Genomic DNA, 22,558 nt, shown 5'->3' with positions numbered 1-22,558 from the left:
ATGCACCAGAAGAAGAGGAGGATGAGAATGTATTTGCGGAATTCATCGACGAAGCTGATTATGCTTCAGCTGTATTTTCGCCTAGAACAGGAAATGCAAATTTCAAAATTGATAGTTCTATCTATCAGCTATTGAAACTTGAAGGCTATTTTCGAAATTCTTCGAAGGATTGTCCACTCCGACACCTGTGGAACTTCCTGCATGTATGCTCTCAACAATCCCAAGGTGTTGTTCCTGCTGATGCACTGCGGCTGTGGGTTTTTAAATACTCCTTGGCTGGCCAAGCAAGGGAATGGTATGAAAAGCTCCCGAGCAATACCATTCACACTTGGAACGAGTTGGCCAATATATTTCTAAAGAAATGGTTCCCACCAAGGAAAAAGGCTGAGCTTCAGGACAAGATTTTTAGGTTTAAACAACTTCCGGGGGAACAACTATATGCAGCGTGGGAGAGTTTTAAATATTGTCTAGCTCAATCCCTGACTCATGGATTTCCAGATACAATCCTCACTGAGAAGTTTTACAAAGGGCTAGACACCATGAATCAAATTACTGTCAACACTGCAGCTGGGGGATGTTTCATGGACAAATCCTTTGTCAACATCACCAGGTTGCTTGAAAAGCTTACTACCCACAATCAAGCCTGACATTCAAGTGATAGCGAAATCCTATCATATGGTAGTCCCTCTATAGACGCGGTGGCCAAAGAAAATCATGAGCGAGATCATGCATTCGCTCAATTGCAAACCACAGTGGATTTATTATCGAAAAGGCTTATGGAGAAAGAAGCAAAAGGTGTGAATGTTGTTGACGAGATGCCACCTCATGCTCCCGGAATGTACCAAGTTTCTGATGATACTTATCTAGAGGGGCAGCCTCAATATGAGGATGCGAATTATGTCAATAACTCGCAAGGGGGTTATCAACAACAAAACTATCAAGGTCCCGGTAATCACCCATGGCAAAGGCCTTAACAACAATTCCAAGGGAATAATTATGGAAGAAATGATCAGGGCATTCCCAATCAAGGGAATTACAATAACTATACTTATGGCAACAAGATCTCCAACCCCTACATTCCACCTAGGGGGCAAGCATCCAATTCCCAACCATGGAGAGACAATTCAGCTAATAACTCTGTTGGCAACACGTCTAATGATTCTTCGGAACTGAAGAGTATGATGCAGAAAATGCTGATGAATCAAGACAGAACAAAAAGCACGATCAAGGGAATGTCTCAGGTCCAACTATCGCATTCAGCTTCCATTCAAAAGCTTGAAGCACAATTAAGAGACCTTTCCCGAGAAGTGCATACTCCTCAACGGGGACAATTACCGAGTGATACAGTTCCTAATCCAAAAGGTAATGGAGTGAACTCGTTGGAGAATGTACTTGCTATTAGCACCAGAAGTGGAAAAATACTCCATGGTGCTAATAAAAAGGTGATTGATCAGGAACAAATTGTTGAAAAAGAAGCACAGCCTGATGTATTGGATGATATTGTGGAGGAAGAAGCAGGGGAATAAGTCTCTATTGTAGCCAAAGAAGAGCAGAATATTGATAACCCCAAGGCACAGGCGGAAAACTTTTCGGTGCTCTTCGCCCTTTGAGCCAATTATTCAAATATTCACCGCCTTTCCCTCAAAGGCTAGTGAGAAAAACAGAAGATGAGAAATGCTTACGGTTTTATGATCAACTAAAGCAGTTGACGATGAATATTCCTTTCATGGATGTTGTCCAAGAAATGCCTGGCTTTGCTAAGTATTTGAAGGATCTCTTAACAAAGAAGAAAAAGCCATTGAAACACGACACTGTGGGTATCACTCACCGTGTTAGTGCCATTCTTTCCAAGACCACAGTGCAAAAGAGGGAAGATCCTGGAGCATTCACAATTCCATGCACCATAGGGCAGCAAAATTTTGCCAGGGCTTTGTGTGATAACGGGGCTAGCATAAATCTTATGCCCCTGGAAATTTTCAAGAGATCGGGGCTAGCTATGCCAAGGCCAACTACCATAAGGTTGCAGATGGCTGACAGATCTATAAAGAGGCCAGTGGGGGTAGTTGATGATGTGCTGGTTCAAATAGGGAAATTTCTACTGCCGGTAGATTTCGTGATTCTTGATTGTGCTATTGATCAAGAAATTCCTATTATTCTGGGAATACCTTTTCTTGCCACAGGGAGGGCTCTTATGGATTCCGAGAAGTATGAAATAAAGTTCCGGGTGAACGATGAGGAGGTGACTTTTCACGCAAGCAGAGGTATGAAATTACCTAGTCCTTATCAAAGTATTTCAGTCATCAATTATGTTGATGAGGTGGATGAAGCTGTGGAATTCAAAATGGAGGAAGAATGCTTGAGTGACGCACTATCGGCCATCTTGGTGAATTTTAATACTGAACAAATGGAGGGATATACTGAGACAGTGAATGCACTCATCGGTCTAGGGTCTTACTCTTATGAGCCCAAGAAGTTGTCTCTTGATTTAGAGAAATGAACAACTCCTCCAGCAAAACCATCAATTATTGAACCACCGAAGTTGGACCTCAAACAACTTCCATCCCATCTTAAATATGTGTTTCTTGGAGCTGATGCCACCCTCCCAGTTATTGTGTCATCACTTCTGAATGAGGGCCAAATCCACATACTTATCGCAGTATTGAGAAAGCATTTAAGAGCTTTGGGTTGGACTATTGCCGACATCCGGGGGATTCCCTCCGGAATTTGTGAGCACCGCATACAGTTGGAGGAGGAAAGTTCGTCAAGTGTTGAACATCAGCGAAGATTAAATCCACCGATGCAAGAGGTGGTGAAGAAGGAGATTATTAAGTGGCTAGATGCTGGGGTGGTTTACCCCATTGCCAACAGTCAATGGGTAAGCCCAGTCCAGTGTGTGCCAAAGAAAGGGGGTATCACTGTTGTCCCTAACTCTAAAAATGAGTTGATTCCAACAAGGACTGTCATCGGGTGGACAGTGTGTATGGACTATCCGAAGTTGAATACCGCATCCTGCAAGGATCACTTCCCTATGCCTTTTATTAATCAAATGCTTGATCGGCTAGCTGGAAGATCTTATTACTGTTTCTTGGACGGGTACTCAGGGTACAACCAAACCAATATCGCATTGGAAGACCAAGAAAAGACTACTTTCACTTGTCCCTGTGGGACATTCGCTTTCAGCCGGATGCCATTTGGTCTTTGCAATGCCCCAGCTACCTTCCAACGATGCATGATGTCCATATTCTCTGATATGGTTGAAAACTTTCTTGAAGTCTTCATGGATGATTTCTCTGTGGTGGGAGACTCATTCGATGAATGTTTGATTCATCTTGATCGGGTGCTACAACGGTGTGAGGAAACCAACCTTGTGCTCAACTGGGAGAAATGTCATTTCATGGTCAAGGAGGGCATTGTCCTTGGCCATAAAATCTCAGAAAGAGAAATCGAGGTTGATCAAGCTAAAATTGATGTGATTTCACAACTCCCTCCGTCCGTTTCAGTAAAAGGAGTTCGGAGTTTCCTGGGATATGCCGGATTCTATAGAAGGTTTATCAAAGACTTCTCCAAAATTGCAAATCCAATGTGCAAACTCTTGGAAAAATATTCCAAATTCAATTTTGATAAGAAGTGCATTAAGGCGTTTGATGAGTTGAAGCTGAAATTAACCTCCGCACCTATTGTTGTGTCCCCAGACTGGTCACTTCCCTTTGAATTAATGTGTGACGCCAGTGGTATTGCAATTGGTGTTGTGCTTGGTCAGCGGCTAAACAAAATCCTGCACCAAATTTATTATGCCAGCAAAACATTGAATGGAGCCCAGCTGAACTATACAGTAACAGAGCAAGAATTACTTGCTATTGTTTATACTTTTGAAAAGTTCAGGGCTTATTTGTTGGGTTCCAAGGTAGTGGTTCACACTGACCATGCTGCATTGCGCTATTTGATGGAGAAAAAGGATGTTAAGCCTCGGTTGATAAGATGGGTGTTGTTGCTACAGGAATTTGACTTTGAAGTCAAAGACCGAAAAGGGTCAGAAAATCAAGTAGCTGACTATCTTTCCAGACTTGAAGCACCAGGGAGATCGAGTGATGTGCTGGATATTGATGACACTTTTCCGGATGAAAGAGTCTTGGTAATCTCCAATGATGTGGCACCATGGTATGCCGATATTGCCAATTATTTAGTAACTGACATCGTTCCTAAAGAGTTGAAGACATATCAAAAGAAGAAGTTCTTGAGAGACTGTCGACAGTATTGTTGGGATGAGCCTTACTTGTTCAGAACGTGTGTGGACAACATGATCCGGAGATGTGTGGAGGAATCTGAGGTGATGGATATTTTGAAGGCTTGCCATGATTCTCCGGTTGGTGGACATCACAGTGGAAATCGAACCGCATCCAAGGTGCTAGAGTGTGGATACTACTGGCCATCCATATATCGTGATGCAAATATGTTGGCACGTTTTTGTGATAAATGTCAACGCCAGGGCACAATAGGTCAGAGGCATGAAACTCCGATGAATTTTGTGCTTGAGGTGGAACTATTTGATGTATGGGGAATTGATTTTATGGGGCCCTTCGTAAGCTCCTATGGCCTGAAATACATTCTTGTCGCGGTGGATTATGTCTCCAAATGGGTGGAGGCGGTGGCCTTGCCTAACAATGATGGTAGGCGAGTCAATGCGTTCCTCAAAAAGAACATCTTTACCAGATTTGGCACTCCTAGAGCTATTATTAGTGATGGTGGCTCTCATTTCTGCAATAAATCATTTGATAATCTTCTTGAAAAATATGGCGTGCATCACAGGGTTGCCACTCCATATCATCCTCAGACGAGTGGTCAGGTTAAGGTCTCAAACAGAGAAATAAAAAGCATCTTGGCAAAAACGGTCAATGTGAATCGCACGGACTGGTCTAAAAAGTTGGATGATGCTTTATGGGCATATCGCACGGCATTCAAAACGCCTATAGGGACTTCACCATATAAGTTGGTATTCGGGAAGGCATGTCATTTGCCTATTGAGCTTGAGCATAAAGCCTTATGGGCATCGAAAAAGCTGAATATGGATTGGCATGAAGCAACTAAGCTGCGGTTGTTTCAAATCATCGAGATGGATGAATTTAGGTACAATGCGTACGAAAGTGCAACACTGTACAAGGAAAAGATGAAATACTATCATGACTCAAAGATCCTAAAAAAGGATTTTCAGCCAAATGATTTGGTCTTGTTGTACAATTCGCGCCTAAAGTTCTTTCCGGGCAAGTTAAAATCTCGGTGGTCTGGCCCTTTTGAAATTGTAAGTGTATCACCAAATGGAAGCGTCATTGAGGTGAAATCCGAGGATGGCACTCGGACTTTTAAGGTGAATGCACAAAGAGTTAAGCATTACCATTGGTGTATTGATGATGGTAAGGTCGTGGATAGGTATCGTTTGAAATATGGCTCCTGAACTCGAAAATGAGGTACCACGTCGAGCTGTGACGCTAAACCAAGCGCTGTGTGGGAGGCAACCCACATTTACTGCTTTGTAAGTAGTTTAAAGTTTGTATTTTCTTTGTTCTTGTGTGTTTTTGAGGTTCTAATGTGGTAGGATTTGGAGCACTGAAGAGGCAGATTACCTACTGAATGTTTCCAGCACGACACGCTCCATGTTACGGACCGTAACTCATGTTACAGCCCGTATCACTTAGCGTAACAGGCTAGACGAAACCCAGAAATCACTGAAGGATGGAGGCATAGTGTTACGGTCTGAGTTACGGACTGTCGTATAGGTTACGGACCGTAATACATGGTCGTAACTTTGATACAAAATCTGGGCATTCACTGGAAATTTTGACCATGTTACGCCATGTGATACGGACCGTAATACAGATTACGGTCCGTAGGCTGTATGCCAGGTCATTAATGAATAAAGTAAAACGGGGTCGTTTGGTAGACCGTAACACGTGATACGGACCGTATCCTGTGTTATGGTTCGTAACAGGAAACGTAACCGTCGGTTATGTTTAAATACATAACTCGATGGTTAAAAAATTTTTTAAAGTCAAACCACCGCCTCTTTCACGTTTTAATTCCCTCTCCCTCTCATAATTCCCTATCCCTCATAACTGCTCTCTTTTTCTCTTCATCTCCCATCTCTACATCTCCCATTCTCCTTAATTTTTCTCTAAAGTCTCACTACTGTTTTCTTATCAAAATAAAATTTTTTAGTTCCAGTTTCATCCTAACAATCTCCAGAAATCATGTATTACATGTCTTGACTCCTTTCTTTTAGCAATCAATGCGAGTTCTATGATGTTCATGAGTAATTTCGTATAATATGTGTTGAAATTCGTGTTTTGGCCAGTGTTGATTTAATTTGAATTTCAATTGATAATTTAAGGGGGATTTGACAATGGTTGGGGGTTGGGATTGGTATTGTTGATGTTTAAAATATTCGTGGGCACAAGCAATTGCTTCCCAATGAATTGGAGGGCAAATTCGATTGAAAGTTTTATTCGTAAAATTACTAAATCGGTTTGCCCACCAACTGTTCGATAAAAGTGCTCAATGAAAACTTTAGTAAAATTGGGTGAAGTCTGAGTAACCCGAGGTAAGTGAGGGGATAAAATGTTGTTTTACACCATACCCATGGAGAATAAAGTTGAAAATTTTGGCTCGTGCTTGAAACGAGAAAATTTGGCCAACAAGTTTGTAAGAGAATACGTTGTCCGTCGTTCTGTGTTACGGGCCGTAATTGGTGTTACGGACCGTAACCTCAGACCGTAACAACTATCAAATATTCAGTCAATTTTCTGGAAATTTGGCTGATGATACGATGGGATGTTACGGACCGTAACCTCAGACCGTAACATCTCTCAAATTTCCAGTAACTTTTTTGGAAATTTGGGTCATGTTACGGTGAGGTGTTATGGGCCATAACACTAATTACGGACCGTAACAGTAGACCGTAACACTTCTCAAAATTCCAGTAACATTTCTGGAAATTTGGGTCATGTTACGGTGAGGTGTTACGGACTGTAACATGAGTTACGGTCCGTCGACTATGTTACAGTAGCTCAGTTAATGAAGTCTTTCACTTCCATCCATAACGTGTCTAATTGAACAATTTCTTATACATCATATCTAACTTTGCCTTCCACAGGTATGGGTAAACCACGTCAATCAAAGAAGGCTTCACCTAAGGTGGCGGAAAAAGGAAAAGGTCGTGCTGCAAGCAAAGTAACCTCACGGCTGCGCGACGACGATCTAATCAAGAACGCCAGGCCTACAAAGAGGCCAGTCGCACCTAGCAAGCCAGCCCCACCAGTCGAACCCAGCGAGCCATACCCACAATCAGAAAGTTCCTCATCGGCTGAGGAGTACAGAGAGTCAAGCTCGTCGAGTTTGTCGAGCCAAAGTGAACCCCAGCGGGCTATCACACCACCACACCGACCTCAACCACTCATTAGACAGCCTACTGCGGAGGAGCGCAAAAAAGAGCGTGAACAGGAAAGGAGAGAACTTGACATTCGACTGCAAGCTATGACTGAGAAGATCCTCCGATTTTCAGTGGAGAGATCTGAAGATTTGTACAACAAGGGGTGTGAGCTGGTAAAAGGTGAGGGAACGGACCCAAGGTGGAGTATTTTCGAGGAACGGAACGTCCTCTTTGATGGTATAGAGGGATATCCAGGCATTCGTGATACTATCCGATTCCACAAGCTGGAGTTTTTGAAAAACCCCGTTGGGTCTTACATCCCAGTTTTTGTTAGGGAATTTTACGCTTCATATGGGGCTGCTGTATTCAACTCAGTGAAAAAAGGGCAGCGAGCAACTCAAGTGCCGGCAATGAATGAGGTAGAATTCCGTAAAAAGAAGATAGATGTCTCTCCGTCAGCCATAAATAAAATAATATTCGGGGAAGAATATATAGAGCCCACAACAGCGGAAGAAGGGGAGTTTGCATACAAAATTGAACAGAAGGATACACTCTCCGTCCGAAAATGGGTAGCTTTAGTTATTGTACGGACAACAGATCTTGAATGGGCCATAGTGCCAAAATTGACAGCCACCACGCGGATTTGGAAAAACACCCTAACACCAGAAGCAAAGTTTTGGTGGCAGATTGTTCTGTTCTGCATCCGTACTACGCAAGCAGATAATTATTTGACTCCAGACAGGGTTGTTCTGGTGGCTGCCATAATGTCAAGGTATAAGATCAACTTCGGACGACTGATAGCCGACGATCTCCGAGAGAGAGCCACCCAGCCGGCCACTTCCCTCATTCATCCATGTCTTCTTACGCTACTATGCTCGCGTGCAGAACCAAAACCCCTACTCCATATCGATCACAGTGTGATTGCCAGCCATTTTTATGACATCACAAAAGGGAAAGATGATGTCTTGAGCTAGGGTTGAGTGCCTTCTGCGTCATCTTCTGAGGTACCGGAGGGGCCTACGGGGTCAGATATTTTACCCTTAAATATCATGGGTTCTGAGCAAGCGGCTGTGGGTCAACCCACAAATTTTGGGCCCATGCCCGTTCCAGACGCGCCTACATCGGGTGGTCCTACTTTTTCCACTGGAGCGAGCCCAGCACCAGCACAGCCAATACCCGGAGTCCTACCCGATCTTGCAAGAAAAATGATGCTCAACCGGGAAAATTTTGGGGCAGTGGTCCTGCAAGCGGATCGTACAGACAGACAGGTCAAGCAGCTCATGACTGAGCTAAAATTATACACAAAAAGAGCTATTGATGCAGCGCTGCGACCGATAAAAGAACAAATGGTCGCGGACCACCTACAAATCCACTCCCGGATAGATGGCATTGAAAACGGAATGACCGAGCTGACTAAAGCACACCCTGTTATGGATTTGGGCACCATTCGGACGGAGTTGCGGTCTGTCAAAGACGATGTGCAAAAGTTGAAGGCACAGGAGGTGGGTGTTGTGACAGATCAAATTCTGAAAGTATACACAGAGTTGGTACAGAGCTTATACCAGCCAGTCCAGAGTTTGCTTGGGGATGATGACATAGAAGACACGATTGAGAAGGAGCACGACGAAGAGTTGGCAGAGGATGCCCACTCTTTAGCTAAAGGGAAGCGCAGGAGAGCCTCGCCAGACCTCGAGCCCATTCTCCAAAGTCTTGATCCATATGCCGAGTTGCGCCCATAGAATGAGGAAGAGGAGCGGCGTACTTTGAAAAGAATCTGCCAAGAGTCCCGGTTGAGTTCTGACATTGATGGAGCTACTTCTAGCTCAGCCCATCCCATTGAACCGACTCACCATACTCCCCCACCACCCACAGCGACTGTGACACCTAGTGCTGGCCAGCCTTCTGATGTTGCTGCAGACCCGAGCGCCTAGTGCGTTCTAGGGAGGCCCTCTATTATTTTAATGTTTTATATTGATGCATTGGGGGCAATGCATGTTTTTCCGTTGGGGGTGTGGGTAATTACTGTTTTTATTTGTTTTGTTGGTATTGCTTTGGTATACTGGATATTGTTTTTAAAGTTTTTGTGGGCATTTTAGCCCAAAAATTGTGACAGTAAGTATGTGTTAGGACGTTCTTCGGCAGTTCTTTGCTATGTGTTTCTATTCCCGAAGAATGCTATGTGTATGTTGAACCTAGCATGTTTAGGATGTTTAATATAGAAGTAAAGAAATGATGACTTAAGTGATGGTGGTCCGTGTCTCTAGCATAGATAAAAATAGTTTTTACAAGTTCAATGATATCCCTCCAAAATTTGTGATGTACATCAAGAATGAGTTGTTGATATTGACATGTATGTGTTATACCCTACTTTAACCGGGATCAAAATAGTTTATAACATTCCGGTAATCCCGGGGTTATTTAAAGTTTAGAGTCGCCACCTAATTATTTATGATGAATTAGGACACCTAAGGTTAATTAAAGTTATTTTTTAAAGTTAACTCTGTTTAAAGTCTGCGAAACTTATGATTCTAGGTAAGGGTTCAACTAACCTAGAGGAAAGGTATTAGGCATCCTCTAAGTTCCATTAATAATGGTTAACCGACCGGACTAAAATTTAATTAAGCTAAGTATAAGTATAATATTGTACAAAAAATAACTTTACAAATGTTGTTAAAGTTATAAACATAATAATGTTACTTAAAATAAGACCTGTGAAAAATATTATAGTATGTGTAAAGGGAGAACTTAACGGCTATTTTAAAATATGACTTATAAAGGTTGTTAAAGAAAAATATAATGATGCTATTTGAAAATACTTGTAAATATTGTTAATGCTCAAATGAAAATACAATAATAAGATTGGTAATAAGTATAGCGATTTGCATAAAAGGGAACTTTAAATACCATTGAAAGTAATTTTTTTTTTGATGTAATGATTTGCATATAAGTAATAAATTTTAACAAATTTAAACTTTGACTAAAATAGTAATAATATGAATGCAAAACTAAATCTAATTTTGCTTTTATAAAGATGTGAATTTCTTTACCTTTATTTAACTAGGTTTGGTTTACAAATATGCTTAATTTGATAAACCTTGAAGAGATGGTTTATAAGAGTCCTTGAATCCGTATTTATGTATTAATAAAGTTTTAAATATTTAAGATATAATATGATTCTATTAACTCAGAAACATATAGTTACGCTATTTGCAAATTAGTTATTCCAAATAAGTAACATAGATATTAGAGGCTATAAATAGTTTTGACATAAAAAAGAAGAAAAAAATGGAGCTTACGGAGTTAATTGGTCTTCCTTAAATTAGCTACTAAACTAAATTCCCTACTAAATTCCTATGATTCCTCTAAGGCTAGAAAATGTTAGTCATGTCATACAAATAAGAATACACAACAAAACGAAATAAAAGGGAAGAAGAGCAAATGGATCAGGCCATTTTTAGGACTGCCGCTGCAGCCTATTTTATTATTGGGCTTTGGCCCAGAAAATCCTTTTAGTTGCTGCGGACTGATCTGACAGAGGCTGACTCGAGGTAAATATTTCGTTGGGCTTCGGCCCAACATCGAATACGGAAAGAGACAAGTCCTCGGACTCATACGCGATGTTCATGCATAAGTAACAAAGAAAAAGGATTAGTATGGGATCGCTAACCAAGGCTAACACATAAGATATAGACCCAAAAATCAGCAAGTTGAACATATGTAATGTATATGTTTTGAGTATACTCGTTCGTATAATCAACATAACGCAGCAAAATCCCTTCAACGCATAACAATCCGAGATAATGGTTACAAGACACGTAATGTGAACTTCTTTTAGTTATATATGTAGTGTACCTTCCCATGCATAACCAAGTGTATACCAACCATGTATGTCTTGCATATTTCGTATATATAATCAAGAATTTAAAACCCAGAAATTCAGCAAGATGAAACCACAGAAAGGGGTAAGCCTATACATAGCCTGCCTACATTCGGCTGAACAATCACGATCCACATCAACTAGAAATAGGCATAAACCAGCAACAAACAGTCGATCACAGGCGATCACAGGGAAACCGACCATGTTAACATGCTGAGCAATCTTGAATCATGTGAACAACAGAGCATCAATGTATGATTAAATAAACCAGAATTTCATAATCTCAGACAAGATATAGGGCAGGAAATTAAAATAGCAAAACAGCCCAACACGAGATAATTCAGTTCTAATTCTGTGAAAACTGAAATAAAACCAGAAACTTTGGTATTGATCCATACTTAAACAGAGGAAAGAAACTGATTGCTTAACTTAACACACATGGTGGAAAATATGCTCACATTGGTAACCAATTAAGAGAATGAACTAAACCTAATAGAATAAGCCACCTCTTAATAAGAACTAGAGCAAGCTAAAACATGAAAGGCTAATCTAATACCGTAATAAAGGCTAAGTTACTGACTAAGCAACAGACCGGAATTAGACGAGAACTAAAATCAGAAATTAACATATATAAACCCATATGAACGCATAGGTGGGCTGAGGAATGAAAATAAGAAACCAAATAAGGTCTGACTATTATCAGACATTTGGACATAGTCTACAAAGACCTACTCCCCAGACATAATTCAAGCTGCAGAGACTCCATCACCATTTATGATATCATTTAGACTAGCTTTATAGGATTTCAAAAACATATAAATCTAGGAGTTTGTAGCATGCCCTTATACCATAGTTAGCTTATTAGGGTGTTCAAGTGAGAACATCCCATATGATCATCAAATAGAGATCTTAAACCATATTTTCAAGTGAAACACTGAATATGCTAAATAAGCAGCCAATTCTTTAACTTAAACAGGAATTTACCAAAAGAAACGGGGAATTATTCTAAGGGACCAGACAGCAGCTCTCAATATCTAATAAAGCAATACAAAGTGTTAAGACTGTCAAGCCTCAAATGCATTCAGGGGAGTCCTCTTGGCAGTCACTTAGGTGTGACAACACCTAGTCATACAAGAAGACTAATCCTGGACAGTCTATATTAGTTGATCATTACTTCGAGAGAATACTTGCAAACAAATGACATAACGAGGAACAGGCAGATATGCCAAAAGGTCATGTTCAAAAGTCATTTTTATTAACCCTCCCTAAGGTTCAAACAAGGACAAATCTGGAGTTTTGTTTCAAGTCTATAACAAAACCAATTCAAACTATACATAATGGAAAGATAAATAAACCCAAAGGCAACTATATCCAACCAATGCCAAATTTATGCCTATACTCTCATTAACCTGTTCACAACTAAGCTGATGATTTAATGCATTCTGCCCACTGTTGGAAAGCGAAAGAACTCTCAAATGTATTGTTCTATAGATCATATTATCTCGAAATCCAACTGTAGGAATTCGAACCCAACTTAGACAGAACATGCTGAACCTTAAGCTCATATCTCATTTGAACAGACCTAATTGACTAATCCTAAGCATAGATAATATGCTTGATATCTACTGATCAACAGAAGCCAAACAAACATACAAATGCACACTGGACTAATCAGAATAAACACGAATGACAAAACACAGGACCACATACTGAAAAGTTTAACCCAAAGCATCAACCAGACGTGCAAACACATGCTGAAAACAAGGATACACAGCAATAACAAACGTAGAAAATGCGCTAATATCTAAACTAATCTAATAGTAACAATAAACACAGATTTGAGAGAAATAATAACAACGAGATATCAAAACATGATTCCTTTTTATACGAACATAGAGCATGATATTGGAGAAGAACAGGGCGTAATAGGGTCAGATTTTTACCTGTTCGGGGTGCAGTGAACGGGCGTCGAGGCCTCGAATCTACTCTCGCGTCAGCAGATTCGCAGCCATAGTCAATGGTTAAAATACTTCTATCGTAACTAAAGGGGTTTCAGTGTTTTAATTCCCCAACTTATACCCGGACTCGAAATGAAAGAGCAAAAATAGAAATGATATTTGGAATTTTTAAACTGATATCAAGAACACAAAATGGTATTCTCCTTTAACCACTCAATCCTCCTTTTTCTCGTCCTCCTCCCTTTTTTCCTTTTTCTCCCCCCCTTTAGATTCAGCTCCCCAATCATATTTTATAGGGTTTGTTTTTGTGTTAAAGTGAAAAGAGGAGCATGGGGAACAACGGTGACAGACGCATGAGGGACATGGGATGGGGGAGACAGAGAGGATGGCAGAAGCGGAAAGAGGGGATGTCGGGTGAAGCGGAGGGCGTGAGGATAGTGATGGTGGAGATGGCAGAGCGAAGTGGGGGACAAGGGAACGTGGGAGCACGTGACGATGGCAGAGGGGCGGTAGGGTTTTGAGGGAGAGGGAGGTGGATTGAAGGAAGAAGAAGAAGAAGAAGTGGAGCGGAAGCGAGCAGATAAGGGAGAAAGAGAGATAGGAAAGAAAAAGGCGGAAGAAGATTAGGGTAAACGATTTGGGCCGGACCGGGTGTAATGGGCTGGTCCGAAAAAAATGGTAATGGGCTGGTCCGTTTGGGCTGACCCATTAATTTAAATATGGATTAAAAATGTGGGTTGGGTATAGAAATGTGGGTTGTTTGTTTGGGTAGGAAATAATATTGTATTTATATTTCGGGTCATGAATTTGGCTGAAAATTGTTGTTCCTTCCTCCGCTATTTAATTATTTTTGAGCTTCTAATTTAATAACTGGTATAATAGATATATATATATATATATATATATATATATATATATATATATATATATATATATATATATATATATATATATATATATATATATTGTGTAAAGATAATAACTATGTAAAATAAACATTTTGCAAAGTGTTGTCTTGTAATAAATTTAACAAGTCCAAACCCGAAAAAATGAAATGGTGACGAATCGTCTAAAATTTGCAGTAAAGTGATACCTGTAGTGTCAAAAAATAAAAAGTAATGATATTAGTAGCAGTGGCAATAAAATATTGTAAAAATAAAGTATTTAGCTCGTCAATAAAATTTGGACGCCAGAACAAATTAAATAAAGGAGGGACAAAATTGGGTGTCAACAGTATGGTTCTTTTAATGACATTGAAAAGGAAGGGTGTTTATGCATGTGAAATCTTCAAACGGAAATGAAGTCGGAGTAGTTAAACAATCCTTATGCCATTGTGTTATGAGTTCTTAGCTTCTATTTGCATATGATGTTTGTAATCTAGAACTTGCCCGGTTGGTCGTGCGTGAATTCTAAGGAGAATTTGATTGTGAAGTGATCTTAGGCTTTCTTTGTATTAACCCCAAAGTATCTTAAATGAGCCTGGCCCGTACAGAAAATGATCACTAGTCTCCCATTTTTGAGCCTATAGACTTTTTCTTCGATTGACCATGAACTAACCTCTTTCCCTTCTGTGAATAAACCCATTTGGCACCAAGTCCCTCCTTGACACGGAAGAATGACAAATGAGGCTAAAAGCCTAAGTTGGGGGTGATAAGTCGAAAATGCGAAAAATGAGGCTAAAAGCCTAATTTGGGGGTGATAAGTCGAAAATGCGGAAAATGAGGTTAAAAGCCTAAGTTGGGGATGATAAGTCAAAGATGCGGAAAATAAGGCTAAAAGCCTAAGTTGGGGATGATAAGTCAAAGATGCGGAAAATGAGGCCAAAGGCCTGTTTGGGGTGATCGCGAATATAAAGGGGAATACCTCAGCGTGGATATATATATATATATAAGTTCTAAATAGATCCACGCTGAAGATGGAGGGTCGAAAATGATAGGAAGAATGGTGAATGAAGTCAAAAGGAAGTGTCGAGGAGAGTGAGTCACCAATAGCCAGATATTCATCCTACCCGTCCCTAATCCAATGTTACAAGCCCAAAAAGTCCTAATGTGATCACGATCAAATTGTTCAAAGTTGAATGCATGGAAAATAAAAGTCAAGCCTATGATATGTGCACGCATGGTATGCAAATTTCTTTATGAGTGTGAGTGTTCTTCTGTCTGTTTAGTCTTCTGTCCCATTCATGTCGTAAATATGTGTTGGGACATTCTTTGGTCTATGTGAGGGCATAAAGATTGTAGGTTTCAAAGTAACTAGCTGTCCGAAAATTGAAATTCATGTGCATAGAGACCCCCGTACTATGATTGTGTCATTAATTGAGGCTGCATAGTGAATTGAATTTTTTCTGAAATGTGCATCTTGTGTCACAAACAGGAGATGGATAAGAGCCTAAATATTTTTCTTGGATTGAAGAATCCGTGCTAGAAACACATGCCAAAACCACCGTTGTCTTTCTTATTTTGCTAAGATGTCGTGTGTTAGTGGCGAGTATTGTTGTAGTTGCTTGAGGACAAGCAAAAGCTTAAGTTGGGGGTGTTGATGTGCCGCGAATTTTAGCACATTTTATGCCGTTGTAACTAGAAATGTTGCTTGATTTTAAGTGTTTTTACATTGTTTCTTATGTTATTTTTGTGTTTTATATGGTTGATTTACTAAAGGATCGAAAATGAGAAGTAATGCTGAAAAACGGACAAATTGGAGCTAAGCGACGATCCGTAACTCATGTTACGGACCGTAACGGGATCCGTAACTAATGTTACGGTTCGTACCTTTGAACCGTAACAGATCCTAAATTTCCAGAAAGTTTTCATTGAAACCATCAGTGTTACGGTGGAGTGTTACAGTCCGTAACTCATGTTACGGTCCGTAACATGAGCTAAATTTCCAGAGAGTTTCAATAAAACCTTCAGTGTTACGGTCCGTAACTCATGTTATGATCCGTAACACCTCACCGTAACATCAGCCAAAATTCCAGAGAGTTGCCAAGTAATTGTCACCACTTACGCTTCAGAAGGACGGACCGTAACACAGGGTACGGTCCGTCGCATGGTGGTTGTAACATCAAAGCTGACAAATGACGAATTGAAGGACGGACCGTAACACAGGTTACGGTCCGTAACAATGCAGCGTAAGGGCATTTTTATCCAGAAACTTGGCGCGATTTTTGGCTCTATAAATACTTAATGTAGGGTTTTTATTTCATTATTCAGATTTTATTTTAGAGGCAAAACCCTAGGTCTTTAATCTTGAAGTAGTTGGAGCATTTAAGGCAACAACTTCACTCTCATTCCATCTTGTATTAGCATTGTAAGTGTATTATGTTAATCTTTAAGCTTTTTCTGTCAAGAAACATTATGAGTAGCTAATTTCAATTCTAAGGTTGTGAATCCCATGATGGGTATTATGTGAATGGGTTTCTATTTTTGATACATGCATAATGGTTGTTGTTATTTATTCTATCTTTGAGTTGTAACGTTGGGTAATGATTGCAAGCATTAGCCGAAGCCATTGTGTTGACTTTTCTTGGGAAAGAGAGTCAATATTGGTAAGATTGAATAACAATGACTCGAGGCGTTAACCCTCGTTTAATAGACTAACTTAGGAATAAGAATAAGTCTAAATTGGCATTATTGGTCGCTCTTCGATTGTAACTCTTTTATATTTGGAGGAATCATAAAGAAGAAATACTGCTTAACTGTTAGGAAACATTAAGAAGTCTTTAAGAGACCAAGTGCATATTCATAGAACAACCATTAGAAGTATATCACTTTGAAACCTGAAGCATAATATCTAATCAAATTGGGGAACTCAACCTTAGTCTTTCTCTCACATTAATTACATTTTAATTCAAAGTATTAAATTACATTATTCAACAATCAATTCAAACTATCCGGAATAGAATTAAAGCATTTAAAGACCGGTATCACATACGATTAGTACTCTCTTCTCTCCATATTCCCTGTGGGATTCGACCCCAACCTCGTTGGGTTACTATATTTGACAACGTCTGCTTTACGCCATTAATAGGTGTAATTTGAGCGTATCACCAGTCACGGCCTACGGGGTTGGGTCGTGACACCTGTGGGAATGAACACAACGTCCAAAGAAAACATACGTCAGTATGAATATTGTACTGAGTATGTAAGGCAGGAATGAAATAAACACGATAAAAGTCATAAGTCATAAGGTGAGATGTCAAACCTGCGCGACCCCTAAGAATGAATACATCTCATACATATATCATATATCATACATACACACTCATCGTACACGTATCATCATAGCATGTCGTCAACATATCCTATAATTCATCACTATAGTACTGCATCTGCTCTTACAGGTCAAACATAATCATGATGCAACACAACCACATACTCGGCCATATAGGCTCGATATCAATCGTACTCGGCCTTGTGGGCTCGATAGTGTGCGTACTCGGCCCTACCGGGCTCGATCATATGCGTACTCGGCCTTGTTGGCTCGATAGTGTGCCCAACTGATCAGAGGGATGCAATGCATACATACATACACCCTAACACATACATATACATCTCATAGTACCGTATCTGTTTATATATCTCTACCCGTTATCCGTATTCGGCCATGTAGTGGCTCGACAATATCACATACATGTCTTCCATACCCGGCCATGACAAGGATCGGTATATTTTTTATCATTACATACATATTATAAGACTATTTTAACCTTTCATTAATGCACACATTTAAATTTAAATACAATTTATGAAAATCACCTCAGATTCATAGCATTGACTTCGTGCGTATATCGTAGGGTATACTTCAAAATTTCTAGGTTTGAGCTCAACATTACCACTATCGTTTATATAGCATATCTCTTACCTTTTGTCTCATATGAAATCCTCTATGAACATAGACTCGCAAATTTGTGGAACATTAGTCATAAGACGAGCATTAAGGCTTGTGGTTAATCTATCACAATGTCGGGGTGACATAAGGTCGAGGACCCCCGAGTCCATTATGAAGCATTCATAAGCATTATGCCTCACCTTGAAGGAACTAGCATATAAGGTGGGTATAGTCAATGAACAATATCAATGGATCGTAATATGGATCATTAACCTTGTAGAGTCATAATATTATAGGCCTTAGTATCTTTAGAATTAGACTCATCATCAACCTTACTACATTCGTAACATACCTCTTATCTTATCCCATATGGCTATTCATGAACATAGGCTCTTAGCTTTCGGAAAATAGGAAAGTCACGGAGAGGCAAGGAAAATACTATCATAGGAATCATATAAGGATCATTAACTTCGTAGGAATATCATACCATGAGCTTTATGACTTATAGACTTAGACTCGTTATCAACATCGTCATGCTCGTAACATGTTTTTTTCTTTAGCTTGTGATGCTCTTTATAATCGTAGACTCATAGTTTTTGATGCGTAGGAAAATCATGAAGAAAGAAAGAATATCATATCATGGGATTCATGCCTTATAAAAAAGGGACTAGCCTTACATACCTTTGTTGTTTATTATCCTTATCGCTTGCTTGTCCTTCTTCAACACCACGTCGTCACCTTCACGATTAATTCATATCACATTAGCCAAGCAATCATAAGAACGCACTTCTTGAAGCTAGGGAAAGTTAGGAAGCGTTTCCTTCGTTTATACTACCCTCCGCTATGTTCCATATCAACTCCTCACATTCATAATGGCACTCACAAGATCGTATCAATAATCTTCATCCATCTACATTTGGCAAAATCTAACATTTTCTCCAATTTCTTCATATTCATGATTATGGCTCATTATGGCATTTTCTTATATCTAATACTTATTTCGTGGTCTAAGTATCATTTATAACGTGTTTGTAATCTCAACATATCCATTTTTATGATTTCATTCAACTATCCTCCAATTGTGACACTATTCATCCATTCAAGACCCACTTCTCATGCTTTTCTACAATTCAAGTATACTAGCTTTCCAATACCTTAAATAATACAGGGAAGTCATGAAATTTACCTCAAATGATAGTGGAACAAGCTTGGAGTAGAATTCCTTCTTTTGCACCAAAACCCTTCTTCACCTTCCCTGAGATTTCTTGAAAGAGATGAATCCTACTTGAGTTTCACACACTTGGGTTCATGAATTTGATGTTGTTAATCTTTGTTTCATTTGATTTTATTATGGATAAAGAGTGTAGAGAGTATTCTAGAGTTTCTTGACCAAAAATGGTGAAAAATTAAGTTAGAAATGAAATTGGGTATATATATAATGGTCCAGAAGATTCTGGATTGACACAACATGCGGCACGCTTTGCGAGACGCAAAGCATGCCTATGAGCCGCATGTTGGGTCGCAATCCAAACAACTCTCACTGGCACACTTTGCGGTCAAAGTGTGGAACCGCATGTCTAACTTGCGAGCCGCATGTCTAACTTGCGAGCCGCATGTCGAACTTGCGAAGCCGCATGTTGTGCCGCAAGGTGCGCCAAGCTGTCCGTCGTAGAATGGCCATAAATTTTAATCCCGATAGGCTGTGAGGGCCCATGACCTATGGTTAGAAAGCTCTTTTAAATTTTCTACAACTTTCATCCTGTGGTATTCTTCCCAAATTCCAACTTTATAATAGCGTTTTGGCTCCTCCAAACCAGATCATTACGAAAATGTTTCCTTAACTCGCTCTTTTGGATGGCGTATGCTCATGTTTGGCTTATGAGTTTGTCACGACCCAACTAGGGGCCGCGACGGGTACCCGGAGCTAGCCACCAGGTACCGCTCGCTCTACTACTTATTTTACTCACCCATCCGTTCTTCTTGGCTCAACGTGCAAAAATAGTAAAATCATGCCGCATATGGAAATATAAAACTTTAGAAATATAAATATGCGTATGCCATTGGCTCATCAAAATGGTATATACATAATGCATAGCGTGCCATGAAACCATCTGACCCACACTGCGTATCTACGAGCCTCTAATGACATAATACGTAATTGGACGGAACAGGACTCCGCCATGCCCAAAATATATATATACATGAAATGATGTCAAGGACAGTCAAAGAACCTCCGAATAATGGAGTGCTGTCAATCCGCTGAATGCTACTATGGACCAGGGTCTAGCTCGCCTCCCTGTCTACCTGCGGGCATGAACACAGCGTCCGAAGAAAAGGACGTCAGTATGAACATTGTACTGAGTATGAGAGGCATAACAATGAAGAATAAGATAAGGACAGTGTATCAAGCATTAATGTAAACATAGAACTGAATGACAATCATAAGAAGGATGATGCATGCTGTCTTACTCATACTCTTTATCGTATCATGTCATATATGCGTGTCGTGCAACTGTCCGTCCGTGCCGGAACGGTATAATAGTCCACAATATATGCCCGCGTCCAGGCCTCCCGCGTCCGGGGTACCATATCTCGCCGCCCACTAGTGGTGTCATGCCCATGCCCGAGAGGGTCATGGTGTATCCGTATAGCTGCCGCCGTAGCGGTGACATGCCCGGCCAACTAGGCGCGGTGTAATGCAATTATGACATGCTTAACATAAAATACTTATTTTATCATACTTTTCAACATATGCTTTTCTCATTATAATACATGCATAGTGCTCATAATGAACTTTACTCTATCGGGGTGACGTAAGGTCATGACCCCCCGATGGTATTATGGAACAATTACTCATACGCTGCCCCACCTTGGAAGAACTAGTATATAAGGTGAGTGTAGACGACGAATAGTATCACGAATCATTAACTTCATAGGAATGTCGTACCATAGCTTTGGAATATCTAGACTTAGATTCATCATCATCATTGTCATATTATAAGAGTCATGCCTTAGAAGAAAAGAAGGGACTAGCCTCACATACCTTGACGATTACAATTCTTATTGCCTGCCCGTTCTTCCTTTAATGTACTCGTATATGCCTTCAAGAGAATTTATGTCGTCGTTAGCTAAGAAATCATAAGAATGGACTACTATTTCTAAGGAAAATTGGGTAACACTTCCCTCATTTCTAACACGTGTCCACATTCTATTTTAGCTCCCAAACATTTACTACAATACCCATAATATTACGAGCAACATTCATCATATATATACCTTACGCAAAATCCACCATTTTAGGGTCTTTGCTAATCTTCGCATTTTCCACACCTTACGCTTATTTCATAGTCTAAACATCATTTATAACGTGTTCATACTCATATCATCTCAACTTCCATAACTTCCATCCAACTACCTCTTAATTGTGCCACTATTCACCCATGTAAGACTCATTTTTCTATATTCTTTTACCTCTCAAGTATCTAAGCTTTTCAATACCTCAACAATATGGAGTAATCATAAAACTTACCTTGGATGAAGATTAAACAATCCTTGAGTTGTGATTCTTCACTTAGTCAAAACCCTAGCTTCACCTTCTTTGGAATTTCTTGGCCTAGATAGCCTTTTGATGTGTTCTAGCACTTGGTTTCATAGGTTTAGTGATGTTGATCTTAGTTTTCCCTTTGATTCTCTTGGATGAGGTGTTGTGAAGGATGCTCTAGAATGTTCTTGAATGGTCTGGCTGAAGAATGAAATAAAATAAGTCCAAAGTCCCTTTTAATAACTCAGAAGTTGGTGTTTAATGAATTTCTGTCGGGGTGAACAGTGGTCGTATTGGGCAGTTTACGGACCGTATTGTGATTTACGGTCCGTCCATGGTGGTCGTATTTAACCATTTTCCCAAACAGAGAAGGTTGGCTGAGGACCATGGCATTATACGACCTGGTTTACGGTCCGTATTTCAATATACGGGTCGTCCTCCAGGTCGTATTTAAGCATTGGCAAAAACAGAGAGTTTGGCTAAGGGACCTGGTGGTTCACGACTTGGTTTACGGTCCGTATTCCAGTTTACGGACCGTAAACTAGGTCGTGTTTAACCTTTTCAGAAATTTACAAAAGGTTGAGATTTTTGCCAAGCCATAGGACGATCGCACTATACGGTCCGTGAACTACTTTGCGGGCCGTATAGTGCTATATGACCACTGTGCCAATTGATTTTCTTCAACTTTTCATGCTTCTTGGACTTCTCATTTTAATCACCCTCGTTCATGCATATGCGTTGCCCGCCTTTTTCTCATCTTAACTTAGCCAACTTCCCCGTCTCCCATTGGATACTTCCAAAACATTGCCTAAGGTCGTCGAACGTCATTTTCTTGATCATGGATATCATGCACTCTTATTCCTCACTAGTTCCTTATCTTGCTTACTAACGGAAAATTTTCCGAGGTGTAACATTCTTCCCCCCTTTTGGAACAT

The 22,558-nt window shown here is 40.0% G+C and overlaps 1 non-coding gene across 1 annotated transcript; it reads right to left on the bottom strand.

The window, feature by feature from the left end:
- Positions 1-387: 387 nt before the first annotated feature.
- On the bottom strand, positions 388-493 carry LOC132608522 (small nucleolar RNA R71). The gene has a single exon (XR_009570435.1). It is a non-coding gene; the product is annotated as a small nucleolar RNA R71 (small nucleolar RNA).
- Positions 494-22,558: the final 22,065 nt, after the last annotated feature.

The sequence above is a fragment of the Lycium barbarum genome, chromosome 8, assembly GCF_019175385.1.
Source record: "Lycium barbarum isolate Lr01 chromosome 8, ASM1917538v2, whole genome shotgun sequence".
In the NCBI taxonomy this organism is placed as follows: domain Eukaryota; kingdom Viridiplantae; phylum Streptophyta; class Magnoliopsida; order Solanales; family Solanaceae; genus Lycium; species Lycium barbarum.
The sequence above is the reverse complement of the archived record's forward strand: the minus strand, read 5'-3'. Positions and strand labels throughout refer to the sequence as shown.